Below are 25,435 nucleotides of genomic sequence, written 5' to 3' on the forward strand. Positions count from 1 at the left end.
TACATTTTACTTCCGAAAAGTAACAAATTTGCTGAATTCATCAATTTACCAATTTGCGCCAAATTTAGATTTTAAGGTTACTGCCGTTTCACCATGTTCGTCCAACCAGTGCATTTCGGAAAAATTACTCGTTCATAGAATTTCGTTCAAAGTCCATTTTGCTGATAGTTGTGTACAATTTACTTCCGAATGGTAACACATTTGCTGAAATTCATCAATTTACCAATTTGCGCCAAATGTAGATTTTAAGGTTACTGCCATTTCACCATGTTCATACAACCAGTGCATTTCGGATAAATTTCTCGTTCATAGAATTTGGTTCAAAGTCCATTTTGCTGATAGTTGTGTACATTTTACTTCCGAAAAGTAACAAATTTGCTGAAATTCATCAATTTACCAATTTGCGCCAAAAGTAGATTTTAAGGTTACTGCCGTTTTACCATGATCATCACACCAGTGCATTTCGGAAAAATTACTCGTTCATAGAATTTCGTTCAAAGTCCATTTTGCCGATAGTTGTGTACATTTTACTTCCGAAAGGTAACACATTTGCTGAAATTCATCAATTTACCAATTTGCGCCAAATGTAGATTTTAAGGTTACTGCCATTTCACCATGTTCATACAACCAGTGCATTTCGGATAAATTTCTCGTTCATAGAATTTGGTTCAAAGTCCATTTTGCTGATAGTTGTGTACATTTTACTTCCGAAAAGTAACAAATTTGCTGAAATTCATCAATTTACCAATTTGAGCCAAAAGTAGATTTTAAGGTTACTGCCGTTTTACCATGTTCATCACACCAGTGCATTTCGGAAAAATTACTCGTTCATAGAATTTCGTTCAAAGTCCATTTTGCCGATAGTTGTGTACATTTTACTTCCGAAAGGTAACAAAATGGATGAAATTCATCATATACCAATTTGCGCCAAAAGTAGATTTTAAGGTTACTGCCGTTTTACCATGTTCATGCAACCAGTGCATTTCGGAAAAATTACTCGTTCATAGAATTTCGTTCAAAGTCCATTTTGCTAATAGATGTGTACTTTTTACTTCCGAAGGGCAACAAATTTGCTGAAATTCATCAATTTACCAATTTGCGCCAAATTTAGATTTTAAGGTTACTGCCATTTTACCATGTTCATACAACCAGTGCATTTCGGATAAATTACTCGTTCATATATTTTGGTTCAAAGTCCATTTTGCTAATAGTTGTGTACATTTTACTTCCGAAGGATGACAAATTTGCTGAAATTCATCATATACCAATTTGCGCCACATTTAGATTTTAAGGTTACTGCCCCATGTTCATCCAACCAGTGCATTTCGGAAAAATTACTCTTGCATAGAATTTCGTTCAAAGTCCATTTTGCTAATAGTTGTGTACTTTTTACTTCCGAAAGGTAACACATTTGCTGAAATGCATCAATTTACCAATTTGTGCCAAATTTAGATTTTAAGGTTACTGCCGTTTTACCATGTTCATCCAACCAGTGCATTTCGGAAAAATTACTAGTTCATATAATTTGGTTCAAAGTCCATTTTGCTGATAGTTGTGTACATTTTACTTCCAAAAGGTAACAAATTTGATGAAATTCATCAATTTACCAATTTGCGCCAAAAGTAGATTTTAAGGTTACTGCCGTTTTACTATGTTCATCCAACCAGTGCATTTCGGAAAAATGACTAGTTCATAGAATTTCGTTTAAAGTCCATTTTGCTGATAGTTGTGTACAATTTACTTCCGAAAGGTAACACATTTGCTGAAATTCATCAATTTACCAATTTGCGCCAAATGCAGATTTTCAGGTTACTGCCATTTTACCATTTTCATACAACCAGTGCATTTCGGAAAAATGACTCGTTCATAGAATTTCGTTCAAAGTCCATTTTGCCGATAGTTGTGTACAATTTACTTCCGAAAAGTAACAAATTTGCTGAATTCATCAATTTACCAATTTGCGCCAAATGTAGATTTTAAGGTTACTGCCATTTCACCATGTTCATACTACCAGTGTATTTCGGATAAATTTCTCGTTCATAGAATTTCGTTCAAAGTCCATTTTGCCGATAGTTGTGTACAATCTACTTCCGAAAAGTAACAAATTTGCTGAATTCATCAATTTACCAATTTGCGCCAAATGTAGATTTTAAGGTTACTGCCATTTCACCATGTTCATACTACCAGTGTATTTCGGATAAATTTCTCGTTCATAGAATTTGGTTCAAAGTCCATTTTGCTGATAGTTGTGTACATTTTACTTCCAAAAGGTAACAAATTTGATGAAATTCATCAATTTACCAATTTGCGCCAAAAGTAGATTTTAAGGTTACTGCCGTTTTACCATGTTCATCCAACCAGTGCATTTCGGAAAAATGACTCGTTCATAGAATTTCGTTTAAAGTCCATTTTGCTGATAGTTGTGTACAATTTACTTCCGAAAGGTAACACATTTGCTGAAATTCATCAATTTACCAATTTGCGCCAAATGCAGATTTTAAGGTTACTGCCGTTTTACCATGTTCATCCAACCAGTGCATTTCGGAAAAATGACTCGTTCATAGAATTTCGTTTAAAGTCCATTTTGCTGATAGTTGTGTACAATTTACTTCCGAAAGGTAACACATTTGCTGAATTCATCAATTTACCAATTTGCGCCAAATGTAGATTTTAAGGTTACTGCCATTTCACCATGTTCATACTACCAGTGTATTTCGGATAAATTTCTCGTTCATAGAATTTGGTTCAAAGTCCATTTTGCTGATAGTTGTGTACATTTTACTTCCAAAAGGTAACAAATTTGATGAAATTCATCAATTTACCAATTTAGCTTTTTAAGGTTACTGCCGTTTCTCCATGTTCATCCAACCAGTGCATTTCGGAAAAATTACTCGTTCATAGAATTTCGTTTAAAGTCCATTTTGCTGATAGTTGTGTACAATTTACTTCCGAAAGGTAACACATTTGCTGAAATTCATCAATTTACCAATTTGCGCCACATTTAGATTTTAAGGTTACTGCCGTTTTACCATGTTCATCCAACCAGTGCATTTCGGAAAAATTACTCGTTCATAGAATTTCGTTCAAAGTCCATTTTGCTAATAGATGTGTACTTTTTACTCCCGAAAGGTAACAAATTTGATGAAATTCATCAATTTACCAATTTAGCTTTTTAAGGTTACTGCCGTTTCTCCATGTTCATACTACCAGTGTATTTCGGATAAATTTCTCGTTCATAGAATTTGGTTCAAAGTCCATTTTGCTGATAGTTGTGTACATTTTACTTCCAAAAGGTAACAAATTTGATGAAATTCATCAATTTACCAATTTGCGCCAAAAGTAGATTTTAAGGTTACTGCCGTTTTACCATTTCGGAAAAATTACTCGTTCATAGAATTTCGTTCAAAGTCCATTTTGCTAATAGTTGTGTACTTTTTACTCCCGAAAGGTAACAAATTTGATGAAATTCATCAATTTACCAATTTAGCTTTTTAAGGTTACTGCCGTTTCTCCATGTTCATCCAACCAGTGCATTTCGGAAAAATTACTCGTTCATAGAATTTCGTTTAAAGTCCATTTTGCTGATAGTTGTGTACAATTTACTTCCGAAAGGTAACACATTTGCTGAAATTCATCAATTTACCAATTTGCGCCAAATGCAGATTTTAAGGTTACCGCCGTTTTACCATGTTCATCACACCAGTGCATTTCGGAAAAATTACTCGTTCATATAATTTGGTTCAAAGTCCATTTATCTGATAGTTGTCTACATTTTACTTCCGAAAGGTAACACATTTGCTGAAATTCAGCAATTTACCAATTTGCGCCAAATGTAGATTTTAAGGTTACTGCCATTTCACCATGTTCATACAACCAGTGCATATCGGATAAATTTCTCGTTCATAGAATTTGGTTCAAAGTCCATTTTGCTGATAGTTGTGTACATTTTACTTCCGAAGGGCAACAAATTTGCTGAAATTCATCAATTTACCAATTTGCGCCAAATTTAGATTTTAAGGTTACTGCCATTTTACCATGTTCATACAACCAGTGCATTTCGGATAAATTACTCGTTCATATATTTTGGTTCAAAGTCCATTTTGCTAATAGTTGTGTACATTTTACTTCCGAAGGATGACAAATTTGCTGAAATTCATCATATACCAATTTGCGCCACATTTAGATTTTAAGGTTACTGCCCCATGTTCATCCAACCAGTGCATTTCGGAAAAATTACTCTTGCATAGAATTTCGTTCAAAGTCCATTTTGCTAATAGTTGTGTACTTTTTACTTCCGAAAGGTAACACATTTGCTGAAATGCATCAATTTACCAATTTGTGCCAAATTTAGATTTTAAGGTTACTGCCGTTTTACCATGTTCATCCAACCAGTGCATTTCGGAAAAATTACTAGTTCATATAATTTGGTTCAAAGTCCATTTTGCTGATAGTTGTGTACATTTTACTTCCAAAAGGTAACAAATTTGATGAAATTCATCAATTTACCAATTTGCGCCAAAAGTAGATTTTAAGGTTACTGCCGTTTTACTATGTTCATCCAACCAGTGCATTTCGGAAAAATGACTCGTTCATAGAATTTCGTTTAAAGTCCATTTTGCTGATAGTTGTGTACAATTTACTTCCGAAAGGTAACACATTTGCTGAAATTCATCAATTTACCAATTTGCGCCAAATGCAGATTTTCAGGTTACTGCCATTTTACCATTTTCATACAACCAGTGCATTTCGGAAAAATGACTCGTTCATAGAATTTCGTTCAAAGTCCATTTTGCCGATAGTTGTGTACAATTTACTTCCGAAAAGTAACAAATTTGCTGAATTCATCAATTTACCAATTTGCGCCAAATGTAGATTTTAAGGTTACTGCCATTTCACCATGTTCATACTACCAGTGTATTTCGGATAAATTTCTCGTTCATAGAATTTCGTTCAAAGTCCATTTTGCCGATAGTTGTGTACAATCTACTTCCGAAAAGTAACAAATTTGCTGAATTCATCAATTTACCAATTTGCGCCAAATGTAGATTTTAAGGTTACTGCCATTTCACCATGTTCATACTACCAGTGTATTTCGGATAAATTTCTCGTTCATAGAATTTGGTTCAAAGTCCATTTTGCTGATAGTTGTGTACATTTTACTTCCAAAAGGTAACAAATTTGATGAAATTCATCAATTTACCAATTTGCGCCAAAAGTAGATTTTAAGGTTACTGCCGTTTTACCATGTTCATCCAACCAGTGCATTTCGGAAAAATGACTCGTTCATAGAATTTCGTTTAAAGTCCATTTTGCTGATAGTTGTGTACAATTTACTTCCGAAAGGTAACACATTTGCTGAAATTCATCAATTTACCAATTTGCGCCAAATGCAGATTTTAAAGTTACTGCCGTTTTACCATGTTCATCCAACCAGTGCATTTCGGAAAAATGACTCGTTCATAGAATTTCGTTTAAAGTCCATTTTGCTGATAGTTGTGTACAATTTACTTCCGAAAGGTAACACATTTGCTGAATTCATCAATTTACCAATTTGCGCCAAATGTAGATTTTAAGGTTACTGCCATTTCACCATGTTCATACTACCAGTGTATTTCGGATAAATTTCTCGTTCATAGAATTTGGTTCAAAGTCCATTTTGCTGATAGTTGTGTACATTTTACTTCCAAAAGGTAACAAATTTGATGAAATTCATCAATTTACCAATTTAGCTTTTTAAGGTTACTGCCGTTTCTCCATGTTCATCCAACCAGTGCATTTCGGAAAAATTACTCGTTCATAGAATTTCGTTTAAAGTCCATTTTGCTGATAGTTGTGTACAATTTACTTCCGAAAGGTAACACATTTGCTGAAATTCATCAATTTACCAATTTGCGCCAAATGCAGATTTTAAGGTTACTGCCGTTTTACCATGTTCATCCAACCAGTGCATTTCGGAAAAATGACTCGTTCATAGAATTTCGTTCAAAGTCCATTTTGCCGATAGTTGTGTACAATTTACTTCCGAAAGGTAACACATTTGCTGAAATTCATCAATTTACCAATTTGCGCCAAATGTAGATTTTAAGGTTACTGCCATTTCACCATGTTCATACAACCAGTGCATTTCGGATAAATTTCTCGTTCATAGAATTTGGTTCAAAGTCCATTTTGCTGATAGTTGTGTACATTTTACTTCCGAAAAGTACCAAATTTGCTGAAATTCATCAATTTACCAATTTGAGCCAAAAGTAGATTTTAAGGTTACTGCCGTTTTACCATGTTTATCACACCAGTGCATTTCGGAAAAATTACTCGTTCATAGAATTTCGTTCAAAGTCCATTTTGCCGATAGTTGTGTACATTTTACTTCCGAAAAATAACAAATTTGCTGAATTCATCAATTTACCAATTTGCGCCAAATTTAGATTTTAAGGTTACTGCCGTTTTACCATGTTTATCACACCAGTGCATTTCGGAAAAATTACTCGTTCATAGAATTTCGTTCAAAGTCCATTTTGCCGATAGTTGTGTACATTTTACTTCCGAAAAATAACAAATTTGCTGAATTCATCAATTTACCAATTTGCGCCAAATTTAGATTTTAAGGTTACTGCCATTTCACCATGTTCATACAACCAGTGCATTTCGGATAAATTACTCGTTCATATATAAATTTGGTTCAAAGTCCATTTTGCTGATAGTTGTGTACTTTTTACTTCCGAAAGGTAACACATTTGCTGAAATTCATCAATTTACCAATTTGCGCCAAATGTAGATTTTAAGGTTACTGCCATTTCACCATGTTCATACAACCAGTGCATTTCGGATAAATTTCTCGTTCATAGAATTTGGTTCAAAGTCCATTTTGCTGATAGTTGTGTACATTTTACTTCCGAAAGGTATCACATTTGCTGAAATTCATCAATTTACCAATTTGCGCCAAATGTAGATTTTAAGGTTACTGCCGTTTTACCATGTTCATCACACCAGTGCATTTCGGAAAAATTACTCGTTCATAGAATTTCGTTCAAAGTCCATTTTGCCGATAGTTGTGTACAATTTACTTCCGAAAGGTAACACATTTGCTGAAATTCATCAATTTACCAATCTGCGCCAAATGCAGATTTTAAGGTTACTGCCATTTCACCATGTTCATACAACCAGTGCATTTCGGATAAATTACTCGTTCATATATAAATTTGGTTCAAAGTCCATTTTGCTGATAGTTGTGTACTTTTTACTTCCGAAAGGTAACACATTTGCTGAAATTCATCAATTTACCAATTTGCGCCAAATGTAGATTTTAAGGTTACTGCCATTTCACCATGTTCATACAACCAGTGCATTTCGGATAAATTTCTAGTTCATAGAATTTGGTTCAAAGTCCATTTTGCTGATAGTTGTGTACATTTTACTTCCGAAAAGTAACAAATTTGCTGAAATTCATCAATTTACCAATTTGCGCCAAAAGTAGATTTTAAGGTTACTGCCGTTTTACCATGTTCATCACACCAGTGCATTTCGGAAAAATTACTCGTTCATAGAATTTCGTTCAAAGTCCATTTTGCCGATAGTTGTGTACATTTTACTTCCGAAAAATAACAAATTTGCTGAATTCATCAATTTACCAATTTGCGCCAAATTTAGATTTTAAGGTTACTGCCGTTTTACCATGTTCATCCAACCAGTATATTTCGGAAAAATTACTCGTTCATATAATTTGGTTCAAAGTCCATTTTGCTGATAGTTGTGTACTTTTTACTTCCAAAAGGTAACAAATTTGATGAAATTCATCAATTTACCAATTTGCGCCACATTTAGATTTTCAGGTTACTGGCATTTTACCATGTTCATACAACCAGTGCATTTCGGATAAATTACTCGTTCATATATAAATTTGGTTCAAAGTCCATTTTGCTGATAGTTGTCTACATTTTACTTCCGAAAGGTAACACATTTGCTGAAATTCAGCAATTTACCAATTTGCGCCAAATGTAGATTTTAAGGTTACTGCCATTTCACCATGTTCATACAACCAGTGCATTTCGGATAAATCTCTCGTTCATAGAATTTGGTTCAAAGTCCATTTTGCTGATAGTTGTGTACATTTTACTTCCAAAGGGCAACAAATTTGCTGAAGTTCATCAATTTACCAATTTGCGCCAAATTTAGATTTTAAGGTTACTGCCATTTTACCATGTTCATACAACCAGTGCATTTCGGACAAATTACTAGTTCATATAATTTGGTTCAAAGTCCATTTTGCTAATAGTTGTGTGCATTTTACTTCCGAAGGATGACAAATTTGCTGAAATTCATCATATACCAATTTGCGCCACATTTAGATTTTAAGGTTACTGCCGTTTTACCATGTTCATCCAACCAGTGCATTTCGGAAAAATTACTCGTTCATAGAATTTCGTTCAAAGTCCATTTTGCTAATAGTTGTGTACTTTTTACTCCCGAAAGGTAACAAATTTGATGAAATTCATCAATTTACCAATTTAGCTTTTTAAGGTTACTGCCGTTTCTCCATGTTCATCCAACCAGTGCATTTCGGAAAAATTACTCGTTCATAGAATTTCGTTTAAAGTCCATTTTGCTGATAGTTGTGTACAATTTACTTCCGAAAGGTAACACATTTGCTGAATTTCATCAATTAACCAATTTGCGCCAAATGCAGATTTTAAGGTTACTGCCGTTTTACCATGTTCATCCAACCAGTGCATTTCGGAAAAATGACTCGTTCATAGAATTTCGTTCAAAGTCCATTTTGCCGATAGTTGTGTACATTTTACATCCGAAAAGTAACAAATTTGCTGAATTCATCAATTTACCAATTTGCGCCAAATTTAGATTTTAAGGTTACTGCCATTTCACCATGTTCATACTACCAGTGTATTTCGGATAAATTTCTCGTTCATAGAATTTGGTTCAAAGTCCATTTTGCTGATAGTTGTGTACATTTTACTTCCAAAAGGTAACAAATTTGATGAAATTCATCAATTTACCAATTTGCGCCAAAAGTAGGTTTTAAGGTTACTGCCGTTTTACCATGTTCATCACACCAGTGCATTTCGGAAAAATTAATCGTTCATAGAATTTCGTTCAAAGTCCATTTTGCCGATAGTTGTGTACATTTTACATCCGAAAAGTAACAAATTTGCTGAATTCATCAATTTACCAATTTGCGCCAAATTTAGATTTTAAGGTTACTGCCGTTTTACCATGTTCATCACACCAGTGCATTTCGGAAAAATTAATCGTTCATAGAATTTCGTTCAAAGTCCATTTTACTGATAGTTGTGTACATTTTACTTCCGAAAGGTAACAAATTTGATGAAATTCATCATATACCAATTTGCGCCACATTTAGATTTTCAGGATACTGGCATTTTACCATGTTCATACAACCAGTGCATTTCGGATAAATTACTCGTTCATAGAATTTCGTTCAAAGTCCATTTTACTGATAGTTGTGTACATTTTACTTCCGAAAGGTAACAAATTTGATGAAATTCATCATATACCAATTTGCGCCACATTTAGATTTTCAGGTTACTGGCATTTTACCATGTTCATACAACCAGTGCATTTCGGAAAAATTAATCGTTCATAGAATTTCGTTCAAAGTCCATTTTACTGATAGTTGTGTACATTTTACTTCCGAAAGGTAACAAATTTGATGAAATTCATCATATACCAATTTGCGCCACATTTAGATTACTGGCATTTTACCATGTTCATACAACCAGTGCATTTCGGATAAATTACTCGTTCAAATATAAATTTGGTTCAAAGTCCATTTTGCTGATAGTTGTGTACTTTTTACTTCCAAAAGGTAACAAATTTGATGAAATTCATCAATTTACAAATTTGCGCCAAAAGTAGATTTTAAGGTTACTGCCGTTTTACCATGTTCATCACACCAGTGCATTTCGGAAAAATTACTAGTTCATATAATTTGGTTCAAAGTCCATTTTGCTGATAGTTGTGTACATTTTACTTCCGAAAGGTAACACATTTGCTGAAATGCATCAATTTACCAATTTGCGCCAAACTTAGATTTTAAGGTTACTAGTTACTGAAATTCAGCAATTTACCAATTTGCGCCAAATTTAGATTTTCAGGTTACTGCCATTTTACCATTTTCATACAACCAGTGCATTTCGGATAAATTACTCGTTCATATAATTTAGTTCAAAGTCCATTTTGCTAATAGTTGTGTACTTTTTACTTCCAAAAGGTAACACATTTGCTGAAATGCATCAATTTACCAATTTGCGCCAAATTTAGATTTTAAGGTTACTGCCGTTTTACCATGTTCATCCAACCAGTGCATTTCGGAAAAATTACTAGTTCATATAATTTGGTTCAAAGTCCATTTTGCTGATAGTTGTGTACATTTTACTTCTGAAAGTTAACACATTTGCTGAAATTCAGCAATTTACCAATTTGCGCCAAATTTAGATTTTCAGGTTACTGCCATTTTACCATGTTCATACAACCAGTGCATTTCGCATAAATTACTCGTTCATATAATTTGGTTCAAAGTCCATTTTGCTAATAGTTGTGTACTTTTTACTTTCGAAAGGTAACACATTTGCTGAAATGCATCAATTTACCAATTTGTGCCAAATTTAGATTTTAAGGTTACTGCCGTTTTACCATGTTCATCCAACCAGTGCATTTCGGATAAATTACTCGTTCATATATAAATTTGGTTCAAAGTCCATTTTGCTGATAGTTGTCTACATTTTACTTCCGAAAGGTAACACATTTGCTGAAATTCAGCAATTTACCAATTTGCGCCAAATGTAGATTTTAAGGTTACTGCCATTTCACCATGTTCATACAACCAGTGCATTTCGGATAAATCTCTCGTTCATAGAATTTGGTTCAAAGTCCATTTTGCTGATAGTTGTCTACATTTTACTTCCGAAAGGTAACACATTTGCTGAAATTCAGCAATTTACCAATTTGCGCCAAATGTAGATTTTAAGGTTACTGCCATTTCACCATGTTCATACAACCAGTGCATTTCGGATAAATCTCTCGTTCATAGAATTTGGTTCAAAGTCCATTTTGCTGATAGTTGTGTACATTTTACTTCCAAAGGGCAACAAATTTGCTGAAGTTCATCAATTTACCAATTTGCGCCAAATTTAGATTTTAAGGTTACTGCCATTTTACCATGTTCATACAACCAGTGCATTTCGGACAAATTACTCGTTCATATAATTTGGTTCAAAGTCCATTTTGCTAATAGTTGTGTACTTTTTACTTTCGAAAGGTAACACATTTGCTGAAATTCAGCAATTTACCAATTTGCGCCAAATTTAGATTTTCAGGTTACTGCCATTTTACCATGTTCATACAACCAGTGCATTTCGGATAAATCTCTCGTTCATAGAATTTGGTTCAAAGTCCATTTTGCTGATAGTTGTGTACATTTTACTTCTGAAAGTTAACACATTTGCTGAAATTCAGCAATTTACCAATTTGCGCCAAATGTAGATTTTAAGGTTACTGCCATTTTACCATGTTCATACAACCAGTGCATTTCGGATAAATTACTCGTTCATATATAAATTTGGTTCAAAGTCCATTTTGCTGATAGTTGTCTACATTTTACTTCCGAAAGGTAACACATTTGCTGAAATTCAGCAATTTACCAATTTGCGCCAAATGTAGATTTTAAGGTTACTGCCATTTCACCATGTTCATACAACCAGTGCATTTCGGATAAATCTCTCGTTCATAGAATTTGGTTCAAAGTCCATTTTGCTGATAGTTGTGTACATTTTACTTCCAAAGGGCAACAAATTTGCTGAAGTTCATCAATTTACCAATTTGCGCCAAATTTAGATTTTAAGGTTACTGCCATTTTACCATGTTCATACAACCAGTGCATTTCGGACAAATTACTCGTTCATATAATTTGGTTCAAAGTCCATTTTGCTAATAGTTGTGTGCATTTTACTTCCGAAGGATGACAAATTTGCTGAAATTCATCATATACCAATTTGCGCCACATTTAGATTTTAAGGTTATTGCCGTTTTACCATGTTCATCCAACCAGTGCATTTCGGAAAAATTACTCGTTCATAGAATTTCGTTCAAAGTCCATTTTGCTAATAGTTGTGTACTTTTTACTCCCGAAAGGTAACAAATTTGATGAAATTCATCAATTTACCAATTTAGCTTTTTAAGGTTACTGCCGTTTCTCCATGTTCATCCAACCAGTGCATTTCGGAAAAATTACTCGTTCATAGAATTTCGTTTAAAGTCCATTTTGCTGATAGTTGTGTACAATTTACTTCCGAAAGGTAACACATTTGCTGAAATTCATCAATTAACCAATTTGCGCCAAATGCAGATTTTAAGGTTACTGCCGTTTTACCATGTTCATCCAACCAGTGCATTTCGGAAAAATGACTCGTTCATAGAATTTCGTTCAAAGTCCATTTTGCCGATAGTTGTGTACATTTTACATCCGAAAAGTAACAAATTTGCTGAATTCATCAATTTACCAATTTGCGCCAAATTTAGATTTTAAGGTTACTGCCATTTCACCATGTTCATACTACCAGTGTATTTCGGATAAATTTCTCGTTCATAGAATTTGGTTCAAAGTCCATTTTGCTGATAGTTGTGTACATTTTACTTCCAAAAGGTAACAAATTTGATGAAATTCATCAATTTACCAATTTGCGCCAAAAGTAGGTTTTAAGGTTACTGCCGTTTTACCATGTTCATCACACCAGTGCATTTCGGAAAAATTAATCGTTCATAGAATTTCGTTCAAAGTCCATTTTGCCGATAGTTGTGTACATTTTACATCCGAAAAGTAACAAATTTGCTGAATTCATCAATTTACCAATTTGCGCCAAATTTAGATTTTAAGGTTACTGCCGTTTTACCATGTTCATCACACCAGTGCATTTCGGAAAAATTAATCGTTCATAGAATTTCGTTCAAAGTCCATTTTACTGATAGTTGTGTACATTTTACTTCCGAAAGGTAACAAATTTGATGAAATTCATCATATACCAATTTGCGCCACATTTAGATTTTCAGGTTACTGGCATTTTACCATGTTCATACAACCAGTGCATTTCGGAAAAATTAATCGTTCATAGAATTTCGTTCAAAGTCCATTTTACTGATAGTTGTGTACATTTTACTTCCGAAAGGTAACAAATTTGATGAAATTCATCATATACCAATTTGCGCCACATTTAGATTTTCAGGTTACTGGCATTTTACCATGTTCATACAACCAGTGCATTTCGGATAAATTACTCGTTCAAATATAAATTTGGTTCAAAGTCCATTTTGCTGATAGTTGTGTACTTTTTACTTCCAAAAGGTAACAAATTTGATGAAATTCATCAATTTACAAATTTGCGCCAAAAGTAGATTTTAAGGTTACTGCCGTTTTACCATGTTCATCACACCAGTGCATTTCGGAAAAATTACTAGTTCATATAATTTGGTTCAAAGTCCATTTTGCTGATAGTTGTGTACATTTTACTTCCGAAAGGTAACACATTTGCTGAAATGCATCAATTTACCAATTTGCGCCAAATTTAGATTTTAAGGTTACTGCCGTTTTACCATGTTCATCCAACCAGTGCATTTCGGAAAAATTACTAGTTCATATAATTTGGTTCAAAGTCCATTTTGCTGATAGTTGTGTACATTTTACTTCTGAAAGTTAACACATTTGCTGAAATTCAGCAATTTACCAATTTGCGCCAAATTTAGATTTTCAGGTTACTGCCATTTTACCATTTTCATACAACCAGTGCATTTCGGATAAATTACTCGGTCATATAATTTAGTTCAAAGTCCATTTTGCTAATAGTTGTGTACTTTTTACTTCCAAAAGGTAACACATTTGCTGAAATGCATCAATTTACCAATTTGCGCCAAATTTAGATTTTAAGGTTACTGCCGTTTTACCATGTTCATCCAACCAGTGCATTTCGGAAAAATTACTAGTTCATATAATTTGGTTCAAAGTCCATTTTGCTGATAGTTGTGTACATTTTACTTCTGAAAGTTAACACATTTGCTGAAATTCAGCAATTTACCAATTTGCGCCAAATTTAGATTTTCAGGTTACTGCCATTTTACCATGTTCATACAACCAGTGCATTTCGCATAAATTACTCGTTCATATAATTTGGTTCAAAGTCCATTTTGCTAATAGTTGTGTACTTTTTACTTTCGAAAGGTAACACATTTGCTGAAATGCATCAATTTACCAATTTGTGCCAAATTTAGATTTTAAGGTTACTGCCGTTTTACCATGTTCATCCAACCAGTGCATTTCGGAAAAATTACTAGTTCATATAATTTGGTTCAAAGTCCATTTTGCTGATAGTTGTGTACATTTTACTTCCGGAAGTTAACACATTTGCTGAAATTCAGCAATTTACCAATTTGCGCCAAATTTAGATTTTCAGGTTACTGCCATTTTACCATTTTCATACAACCAGTGCATTTCGGATAAATTACTCGTTCATATAATTTAGTTCAAAGTCCATTTTGCTAATAGTTGTGTACTTTTTACTTCCAAAAGGTAACACATTTGCTGAAATGCATCAATTTACCAATTTGCGCCAAATTTAGATTTTAAGGTTACTGCCGTTTTACCATGTTCATCCAACTAGTGCATTTCGGAAAAATTACTAGTTCATATAATTTGGTTCAAAGTCCATTTTGCTGATAGTTGTGTACATTTTACTTCTGAAAGTTAACACATTTGCTGAAATTCAGCAATTTACCAATTTGCGCCAAATTTAGATTTTCAGGTTACTGCCATTTTACCATGTTCATACAACCAGTGCATTTCGCATAAATTACTCGTTCATATATAAATTTGGTTCGAAGTCCATTTTGCTGATAGTTGTGTACTTTTTACTTCCAAAAGGTAACACATTTGCTGAAATTCAGCAATTTAAGGTTACTGCCGTTTTACCATGTTCATACAACCAGTGCATTTCGGATAAATTACTCGTTCATATAATTCGGTTCAAAGTCCATTTTGTTAATAGTTGTGTGCATTTTACTTCCGAAGGATGACAAATTTGCTTAAATTCATCATATACCAATTTGCGCCACATTTAGATTTTAAGGTTACTGCCATTTCACCATGTTCATACAACCAGTGCATTTCGGATAAATTACTCGTTCATATATAAATTTGGTTCGAAGTCCATTTTGCTGATAGTTGTGTACTTTTTACTTCCAAAAGGTAACACATTTGCTGAAATTCATCAATTTACCAATTTGCGCCAAATGTAGATTTTAAGGTTACTGCCATTTCACCATGTTCATCCAACCAGTGCATTTCGGAAAAATTATTCGTTAATAGAATTTCGTTCAAAGTCCATTTTGCCGATAGTTGTGTACATTTTACTTCCGAAAAGTAACACATTTGCTGAAATGCATCAATTTACCAATTTGCGCCAAATTTAGATTTTAAGGTTACTGCCGTTTTACCATGTTCATCCAACCAGTGCATTTCGGAAAAATTACTAGTTCATATAATTTGGTTCAAAGTCCATTTTGCTGATAGTTGTGTACTTTTTACTTCCAAAAGGTAACAAATTTGATGAAATTCATCAATTTACAAATTTGCGCCAAAAGTAGATTTTAAGGTTACTGCCGTTTTACCATGTTCATCACACCAGTGCATTTCGGAAAAATTACTAGTTCATATAATTTGGTTCAAAGTCCATTTTGCTGATAGTTGTGTACATTTTACTTCCGAAAGGTAACACATTTGCTGAAATGCATCAATTTACCAATTTGCGCCAAATTTAGATTTTAAGGTTACTGCCGTTTTACCATGTTCATCACACCAGTGCATTTCGGAAAAATTACTAGTTCATAGAATTTCATTCAAAGTCCATTTTGCTGATAGGTGTGTACAATTTACTTCCCAAAGGTAACACATTTGCTGAAATTCATCAATTTACCAATTTGCGCCAAATGTAGATTTTAAGGTTACTGCCATTTCACCATGTTCATCCAACCAGTGCATTTCGGAAAAATTATTCGTTAATAGAATTTCGTTCAAAGTCCATTTTGCCGATAGTTGTGTACATTTTACTTCCGAAAAGTAACACATTTGCTGAAATGCATCAATTTACCAATTTGCGCCAAATTTAGATTTTAAGGTTACTGCCGTTTTACCATGTTCATCCAACCAGTGCATTTCGGAAAAATTACTAGTTCATATAATTTGGTTCAAAGTCCATTTTGCTGATAGTTGTGTACTTTTTACTTCCAAAAGGTAACAAATTTGATGAAATTCATCAATTTACAAATTTGCGCCAAAAGTAGATTTTAAGGTTACTGCCGTTTTACCATGTTCATCACACCAGTGCATTTCGGAAAAATTACTAGTTCATATAATTTGGTTCAAAGTCCATTTTGCTGATAGTTGTGTACATTTTACTTCCGAAAGGTAACACATTTGCTGAAATGCATCAATTTACCAATTTGCGCCAAATTTAGATTTTAAGGTTACTGCCGTTTTACCATGTTCATCCAACCAGTGCATTTCGGAAAAATTACTAGTTCATATAATTTGGTTCAAAGTCCATTTTGCTGATAGTTGTGTACATTTTACTTCTGAAAGTTAACACATTTGCTGAAATTCAGCAATTTACCAATTTGCGCCAAATTTAGATTTTCAGGTTACTGCCATTTTACCATTTTCATACAACCAGTGCATTTCGGATAAATTACTCGTTCATATAATTTAGTTCAAAGTCCATTTTGCTAATAGTTGTGTACTTTTTACTTCCAAAAGGTAACACATTTGCTGAAATGCATCAATTTACCAATTTGCGCCAAATTTAGATTTTAAGGTTACTGCCGTTTTACCATGTTCATCCAACCAGTGCATTTCGGAAAAATTACTAGTTCATATAATTTGGTTCAAAGTCCATTTTGCTGATAGTTGCGTACATTTTACTTCTGAAAGTTAACACATTTGCTGAAATTCAGCAATTTACCAATTTGCGCCAAATTTAGATTTTAAGGTTACTGCCATTTTACCATGTTCATACAACCAGTGCATTTCGCATAAATTACTCGTTCATATAATTTGGTTCAAAGTCCATTTTGCTAATAGTTGTGTACTTTTTACTTTCGAAAGGTAACACATTTGCTGAAATGCATCAATTTACCAATTTGTGCCAAATTTAGATTTTAAGGTTACTGCCGTTTTACCATGTTCATCCAACCAGTGCATTTCGGAAAAATTACTAGTTCATATAATTTGGTTCAAAGTCCATTTTGCTGATAGTTGTGTACATTTTACTTCCGAAAGTTAACACATTTGCTGAAATTCAGCAATTTACCAATTTGCGCCAAATTTAGATTTTCAGGTTACTGCCATTTTACCATTTTCATACAACCAGTGCATTTCGGATAAATTACTCGTTCATATAATTTAGTTCAAAGTCCATTTTGCTAATAGTTGTGTACTTTTTACTTCCAAAAGGTAACACATTTGCTGAAATGCATCAATTTACCAATTTGCGCCAAATTTAGATTTTAAGGTTACTGCCGTTTTACCATGTTCATCCAACTAGTGCATTTCGGAAGAATTACTAGTTCATATAATTTGGTTCAAAGTCCATTTTGCTGATAGTTGTGTACATTTTACTTCTGAAAGTTAACACATTTGCTGAAATTCAGCAATTTACCAATTTGCGCCAAATTTAGATTTTCAGGTTACTGCCATTTTACCATGTTCATACAACCAGTGCATTTCGCATAAATTACTCGTTCATATATAAATTTGGTTCGAAGTCCATTTTGCTGATAGTTGTGTACTTTTTACTTCCAAAAGGTAACACATTTGCTGAAATTCAGCAATTTAAGGTTACTGCCGTTTTACCATGTTCATACAACCAGTGCATTTCGGATAAATTACTCGTTCATATAATTCGGTTCAAAGTCCATTTTGTTAATAGTTGTGTGCATTTTACTTCCGAAGGATGACAAATTTGCTTAAATTCATCATATACCAATTTGCGCCACATTTAGATTTTAAGGTTACTGCCATTTCACCATGTTCATACAACCAGTGCATTTCGGATAAATTACTCGTTCATATATAAATTTGGTTCGAAGTCCATTTTGCTGATAGTTGTGTACTTTTTACTTCCAAAAGGTAACACATTTGCTGAAATTCAGCAATTTACCAATTTGCGCCAAATGTAGATTTTAAGGTTACTGCCGTTTTACCATGTTCATCCAACCAGTGCATTCCGGAAAAATTACTAGTTCATAGAATTTCATTCAAAGTCCATTTTGCTGATAGGTGTGTACAATTTACTTCCCAAAGGTAACACATTTGCTGAAATTCATCAATTTACCAATTTGCGCCAAATGTAGATTTTAAGGTTACTGCCATTTCACCATGTTCATCCAACCAGTGCATTTCGGAAAAATTATTCGTTAATAGAATTTCGTTCAAAGTCTATTTTGCTGATAGTTGTGTACATTTTACTTCCGAAAAGTAACAAATTTGCTGAAATTCATCAATTTACCAATTTGCGCCAAATGTAGATTTTAAGGTTACTGCCGTTTTACCATGTTCATCACAGCAGTGCATTTCGGAAAAATTACTCGTTCATAGAATTTCGTTCAAAGTCCATTTTGCCGATAGTTGTGTACATTTTACTTCCGAAAAGTAACAAATTTGCTGAATTCATCAATTTACCAATTTGCGCCAAATGTAGATTTTAAGGTTACTGCCATTTCACCATGTTCATACAACCAGTGCATTTCGGATAAATTTCTCGTTCATAGAATTTGGTTCAAAGTCCATTTTGCTGATAGTTGTGTACATTTTACTTCCGAAAGTTAACACATTTGCTGAAATTCAGCAATTTACCAATTTGCGCCAAATTTAGATTTTCAGGTTACTGCCATTTTACCATTTTCATACAACCAGTGCATTTCGGATAAATTACTCGTTCATATAATTTGGTTCAAAGTCCATTTTGCTAATAGTTGTGTACTTTTTACTTTCGAAAGGTAACACATTTGCTGAAATGCATCAATTTACCAATTTGTGCCAAATTTAGTTTTACCATGTTCATCCAACCAGTGCATTTCGGAAAAATTACTAGTTCATATAATTTGGTTCAAAGTCCATTTTGCTGATAGTTGTGTACATTTTACTTCCGAAAGCTAACACATTTGCTGAAATTCAGCAATTTACCAATTTGCGCCAAATTTAGATTTTCAGGTTACTGCCATTTTACCATTTTCATACAACCAGTGCATTTCGGATAAATTACTCGTTCATATAGTTTAGTTCAAAGTCCATTTTGCTAATAGTTGTGTACTTTTTACTTCCAAAAGGTAACACATTTGCTGAAATGCATCAATTTACCAATTTGCGCCAAATTTAGATTTTAAGGTTACTGCCGTTTTACCATGTTCATCCAACCAGTGCATTTCGGAAAAATTACTAGTTCATATAATTTGGTTCAAAGTCCATTTTGCTGATAGTTGTGTACATTTTACTTCTGAAAGTTAACACATTTGCTGAAATTCAGCAATTTACCAATTTGCGCCAAATTTAGATTTTCAGGTTACTGCCATTTTACCATGTTCATACAACCAGTGCATTTCGCATAAATTACTCGTTCATATAATTTGGTTCAAAGTCCATTTTGCTAATAGTTGTGTACTTTTTACTTTCGAAAGGTAACACATTTGCTGAAATGCATCAATTTACCAATTTGTGCCAAATTTAGATTTTAAGGTTACTGCCGTTTTACCATGTTCATCCAACCAGTGCATTTCGGAAAAATTACTAGTTCATATAATTTGGTTCAAAGTCAATTTTGCTGATAGTTGTGTACATTTTACTTCCGAAAGTTAACACATTTGCTGAAATTCAGCAATTTACCAATTTGCGCCAAATTTAGATTTTCAGGTTACTGCCATTTTACCATTTTCATACAACCAGTGCATTTCGGATAAATTACTCGTTCATATAATTTAGTTCAAAGTCCATTTTGCTAATAGTTGTGTACTTTTTACTTCCAAAAGGTAACACATTTGCTGAAATTCATCAATTTACCAATTTGCGCCAAATTTAGATTTTAAGGTTACTGCCGTTTTACCATGTTCATCCAACCAGTGCATTTCGGAAAAATTACTAGTTCATATAATTTGGTTCAAAGTCCATTTTGCTGATAGTTGTGTACATTTTACTTCTGAAAGTTAACACATTTGCTGAAATTCAGCAATTTACCAATTTGCGCCAAATTTAGATTTTCAGGTTACTGCCATTTTACCATGTTCATACAACCAGTGCATTTCGCATAAATTACTCGTTCATATAATTTGGTTCAAAGTCCATTTGCTAATAGTTATGTAATTTTTACTTTCGAAAGGTAACACATTTGCTGAAATTCATCAATTTAAGGTTACTGCCGTTTTACCATGTTCATACAACCAGTGCATTTCCGATAAATTACTCGTTCATATAATTCGGTTCAAAGTCCATTTTGCTAATAGTAGTGTGAATTTTACTTCCGAAGGATGACAAATTTGCTGAAATTCATCATATACCAATTTGCGCCACATTTAGATTTTAAGGTTACTGCCATTTCACCATGTTCATACAACCAGTGCATTTCGGATAAATTACTCGTTCATATATAAATTTGGTTCAAAGTCCATTTTGCTGATAGTTGTGTACTTTTTACTTCCAAAAGGTAACACATTTGCTGAAATTCAGCAATTTACCAATTTGCGCCAAATGTAGATTTTAAGGTTACTGCCGTTTTACCATGTTCATCCAACCAGTGCATTCCGGAAAAATTACTAGTTCATAGAATTTCATTCAAAGTCCATTTTGCTGATAGGTGTGTACAATTTACTTCCCAAAGGTCACACATTTGCTGAAATTCATCAATTTACCAATTTGCGCCAAATGTAGATTCTAAGGTTACTGCCATTTCACCATGTTCATCCAACCAGTGCATTTCGGAAAAATTATTCGTTAATAGAATTTCGTTCAAAGTCTATTTTGCTGATAGTTGTGTACATTTTACTTCCGAAAAGTAACAAATTTGCTGAAATTCATCAATTTACCAATTTGCGCCAAATGTAGATTTTAAGGTTACTGCCGTTTTACCATGTTCATCACAGCAGTGCATTTCGGAAAAATTACTCGTTCATAGAATTTCGTTCAAAGTCCATTTTGCCGATAGTTGTGTACATTTTACTTCCGAAAAGTAACAAATTTGCTGAATTCATCAATTTACCAATTTGCGCCAAATTTAGATTTTAAGGTTACTGCCGTTTCACCATGTTCATACAACCAGTGCATTTCGGATAAATTTCTCGTTCATAGAATTTGGTTCAAAGTCCATTTTGCTGATAGTTGTGTACATTTTACTTCCGAAAAGTAACAAATTTGCTGAAATTCATCAATTTACCAATTTGCGCCAAATGTAGATTTTAAGGTTACTGCCATTTCACCATGTTCATACAACCAGTGCATTTCGGATAAATTTCTCGTTCATAGAATTTGGTTCAAAGTCCATTTTGCTGATAGTTGTGTACATTTTACTTCCGAAAAGTAACAAATTTGCTGAAATTCATCAATTTACCAATTTGCGCCAAATTTAGATTTTAGGGTTACTGGCCATTTTGCTAATAGTTGTTTACAGTTTACTTCCAAAAGGTAACAAATTTGCTGAAATTCATCAATTTACAAATTTGCGCCAAATTTAGATTTTCAGGTTACTGGCATTTTACCATGTTCATCACAGCAGTGCATTTCGGAAAAATTACTCGTTCATAGAATTTCGTTCAAAGTCCATTTTGCCGATAGTTGTGTACATTTTACTTCCGAAAAGTAACAAATTTGCTGAATTCATCAATTTACCAATTTGCGCCAAATTTAGATTTTAAGGTTACTGCCGTTTTACCATGTTCATCCAACCAGTGCATTTCGGAAAAATTACTAGTTCATATAATTTGGTTCAAAGTCCATTTTGCTGATAGTTGTGTACATTTTACTTCCGAAAGCTAACACATTTGCTGAAATTCAGCAATTTACCAATTTGCGCCAAATTTAGATTTTCAGGTTACTGCCATTTTACCATTTTCATACAACCAGTGCATTTCGGATAAATTACTCGTTCATATAGTTTAGTTCAAAGTCCATTTTGCTAATAGTTGTGTACTTTTTACTTCCAAAAGGTAACACATTTGCTGAAATGCATCAATTTACCAATTTGCGCCAAATTTAGATTTTAAGGTTACTGCCGTTTTACCATGTTCATCCAACCAGTGCATTTCGGAAAAATTACTAGTTCATATAATTTGGTTCAAAGTCCATTTTGCTGATAGTTGTGTACATTTTACTTCTGAAAGTTAACACATTTGCTGAAATTCAGCAATTTACCAATTTGCGCCAAATTTAGATTTTCAGGTTACTGCCATTTTACCATGTTCATACAACCAGTGCATTTCGCATAAATTACTCGTTCATATAATTTGGTTCAAAGTCCATTTTGCTAATAGTTGTGTACTTTTTACTTTCGAAAGGTAACACATTTGCTGAAATGCATCAATTTACCAATTTGTGCCAAATTTAGATTTTAAGGTTACTGCCGTTTTACCATGTTCATCCAACCAGTGCATTTCGGAAAAATTACTAGTTCATATAATTTGGTTCAAAGTCAATTTTGCTGATAGTTGTGTACATTTTACTTCCGAAAGTTAACACATTTGCTGAAATTCAGCAATTTACCAATTTGCGCCAAATTTAGATTTTCAGGTTACTGCCATTTTACCATGTTCATACAACCAGTGCATTTCGCATAAATTACTCGTTCATATAATTTGGTTCAAAGTCCATTTGCTAATAGTTATGTAATTTTTACTTTCGAAAGGTAACACATTTGCTGAAATTCATCAATTTAAGGTTACTGCCGTTTTACCATGTTCATCCAACCAGTGCATTTCGGAAAAATTACTAGTTCATATAATTTGGTTCAAAGTCAATTTTGCTGATAGTTGTGTACATTTTACTTCCGAAAGTTAACACATTTGCTGAAATTCAGCAATTTACCAATTTGTGCCAAATTTAGATTTTAAGGTTACTGCCGTTTTACCATGTTCATCCAACCAGTGCATTTCGGAAAAATTACTAGTTCATATAATTTGGTTCAAAGTCAATTTTGCTGATAGTTGTGTACATTTTACTTCCGAAAGTTAACACATTTGCTGAAATTCAGCAATTTACCAATTTGCGCCAAATTTAGATTTTCAGGTTACTGCCATTTTACCATGTTCATACAACCAGTGCATTTCGCATAAATTACTCGTTCATATAATTTGGTTCAAAGTCCATTTTGCTAATAGTTGTGTACTTTTTACTTCCAAAAGGTAACACATTTGCTGAAATTCAGCAATTTACCAATTTGCGCCAAATGTAGATTTTAAGGTTACTGCCATTTCACCATGTTCATACAACCAGTGCATTTCGGATAAATTTCTCGTTCATATAATTTGGTTCAAAGTCCATTTTGCTGATAGTTGTGTACATTTTACTTCTGAAAGTTAACACATTTGCTGAAATTCAGCAATTTACCAATTTGCGCCAAATTTAGATTTTCAGGTTACTGCCATTTTACCATGTTCATACAACCAGTGCATTTCGCATAAATTACTCGTTCATATAATTTGGTTCAAAGTCCATTTGCTAATAGTTATGTAATTTTTACTTTCGAAAGGTAACACATTTGCTGAAATTCATCAATTTAAGGTTACTGCCGTTTTACCATGTTCATCCAACCAGTGCATTTCGGAAAAATTATTCGTTAATAGAATTTCGTTCAAAGTCTATTTTGCTGATAGTTGTGTACATTTTACTTCCGAAAAGTAACAAATTTGCTGAAATTCATCAATTTACCAATTTGCGCCAAATGTAGATTTTAAGGTTACTGCCGTTTTACCATGTTCATCACAGCAGTGCATTTCGGAAAAATTACTCGTTCATAGAATTTCGTTCAAAGTCCATTTTGCCGATAGTTGTGTACATTTTACTTCCAAAAAGTAACAAATTTGCTGAATTCATCAATTTACCAATTTGCGCCAAATGTAGATTTTAAGGTTACTGCCATTTCACCATGTTCATACAACCAGTGCATTTCGGATAAATTTCTCGTTCATAGAATTTGGTTCAAAGTCCATTTTGCTGATAGTTGTGTACATTTTACTTCCGAAAGTTAACACATTTGCTGAAATTCAGCAATTTACCAATTTGCTCCAAATTTAGATTTTCAGGTTACTGCCATTTTACCATTTTCATACAACCAGTGCATTTCGGATAAATTACTCGTTCATATAATTTGGTTCAAAGTCCATTTTGCTAATAGTTGTGTACTTTTTACTTTCGAAAGGTAACACATTTGCTGAAATGCATCAATTTACCAATTTGTGCCAAATTTAGATTTTAAGGTTACTGCCGTTTTACCATGTTCATCCAACCAGTGCATTTCGGAAAAATTACTAGTTCATATAATTTGGTTCAAAGTCCATTTTGCTGATAGTTGTGTACAGTTTACTTCCGAAAGCTAACACATTTGCTGAAATTCAGCAATTTACCAATTTGCGCCAAATTTAGATTTTCAGGTTACTGCCATTTTACCATTTTCATACAACCAGTGCATTTCGGATAAATTACTCGTTCATATAGTTTAGTTCAAAGTCCATTTTGCTAATAGTTGTGTACTTTTTACTTTCGAAAGGTAACACATTTGCTGAAATGCATCAATTTACCAATTTGTGCCAAATTTAGATTTTAAGGTTACTGCCGTTTTACCATGTTCATACAACCAGTGCATTTCGCATAAATTACTCGTTCATATAATTTGGTTCAAAGTCCATTTGCTAATAGTTATGTAATTTTTACTTTCGAAAGGTAACACATTTGCTGAAATTCATCAATTTAAGGTTACTGCCGTTTTACCATGTTCATACAACCAGTGCATTTCCGATAAATTACTAGTTCATATAATTCGGTTCAAAGTCCATTTTGCTAATAGTTGTGTGAATTTTACTTCCGAAGGATGACAAATTTGCTGAAATTCATCATATACCAATTTGCGCCACATTTAGATTTTAAGGTTACTGCCATTTCACCATGTTCATACAACCAGTGCATTTCGGATAAATTACTCGTTCATATATAAATTTGGTTCAAAGTCCATTTTGCTGATAGTTGTGTACTTTTTACTTCCAAAAGGTAACACATTTGCTGAAATTCAGCAATTTACCAATTTGCGCCAAATGTAGATTTTAAGGTTACTGCCGTTTTACCATGTTCATCCAACCAGTGCATTCCGGAAAAATTACTAGTTCATAG

The sequence above is a fragment of the Bactrocera oleae genome, chromosome 6, assembly GCF_042242935.1.
Source record: "Bactrocera oleae isolate idBacOlea1 chromosome 6, idBacOlea1, whole genome shotgun sequence".
Lineage (NCBI taxonomy): Eukaryota > Metazoa > Arthropoda > Insecta > Diptera > Tephritidae > Bactrocera > Bactrocera oleae.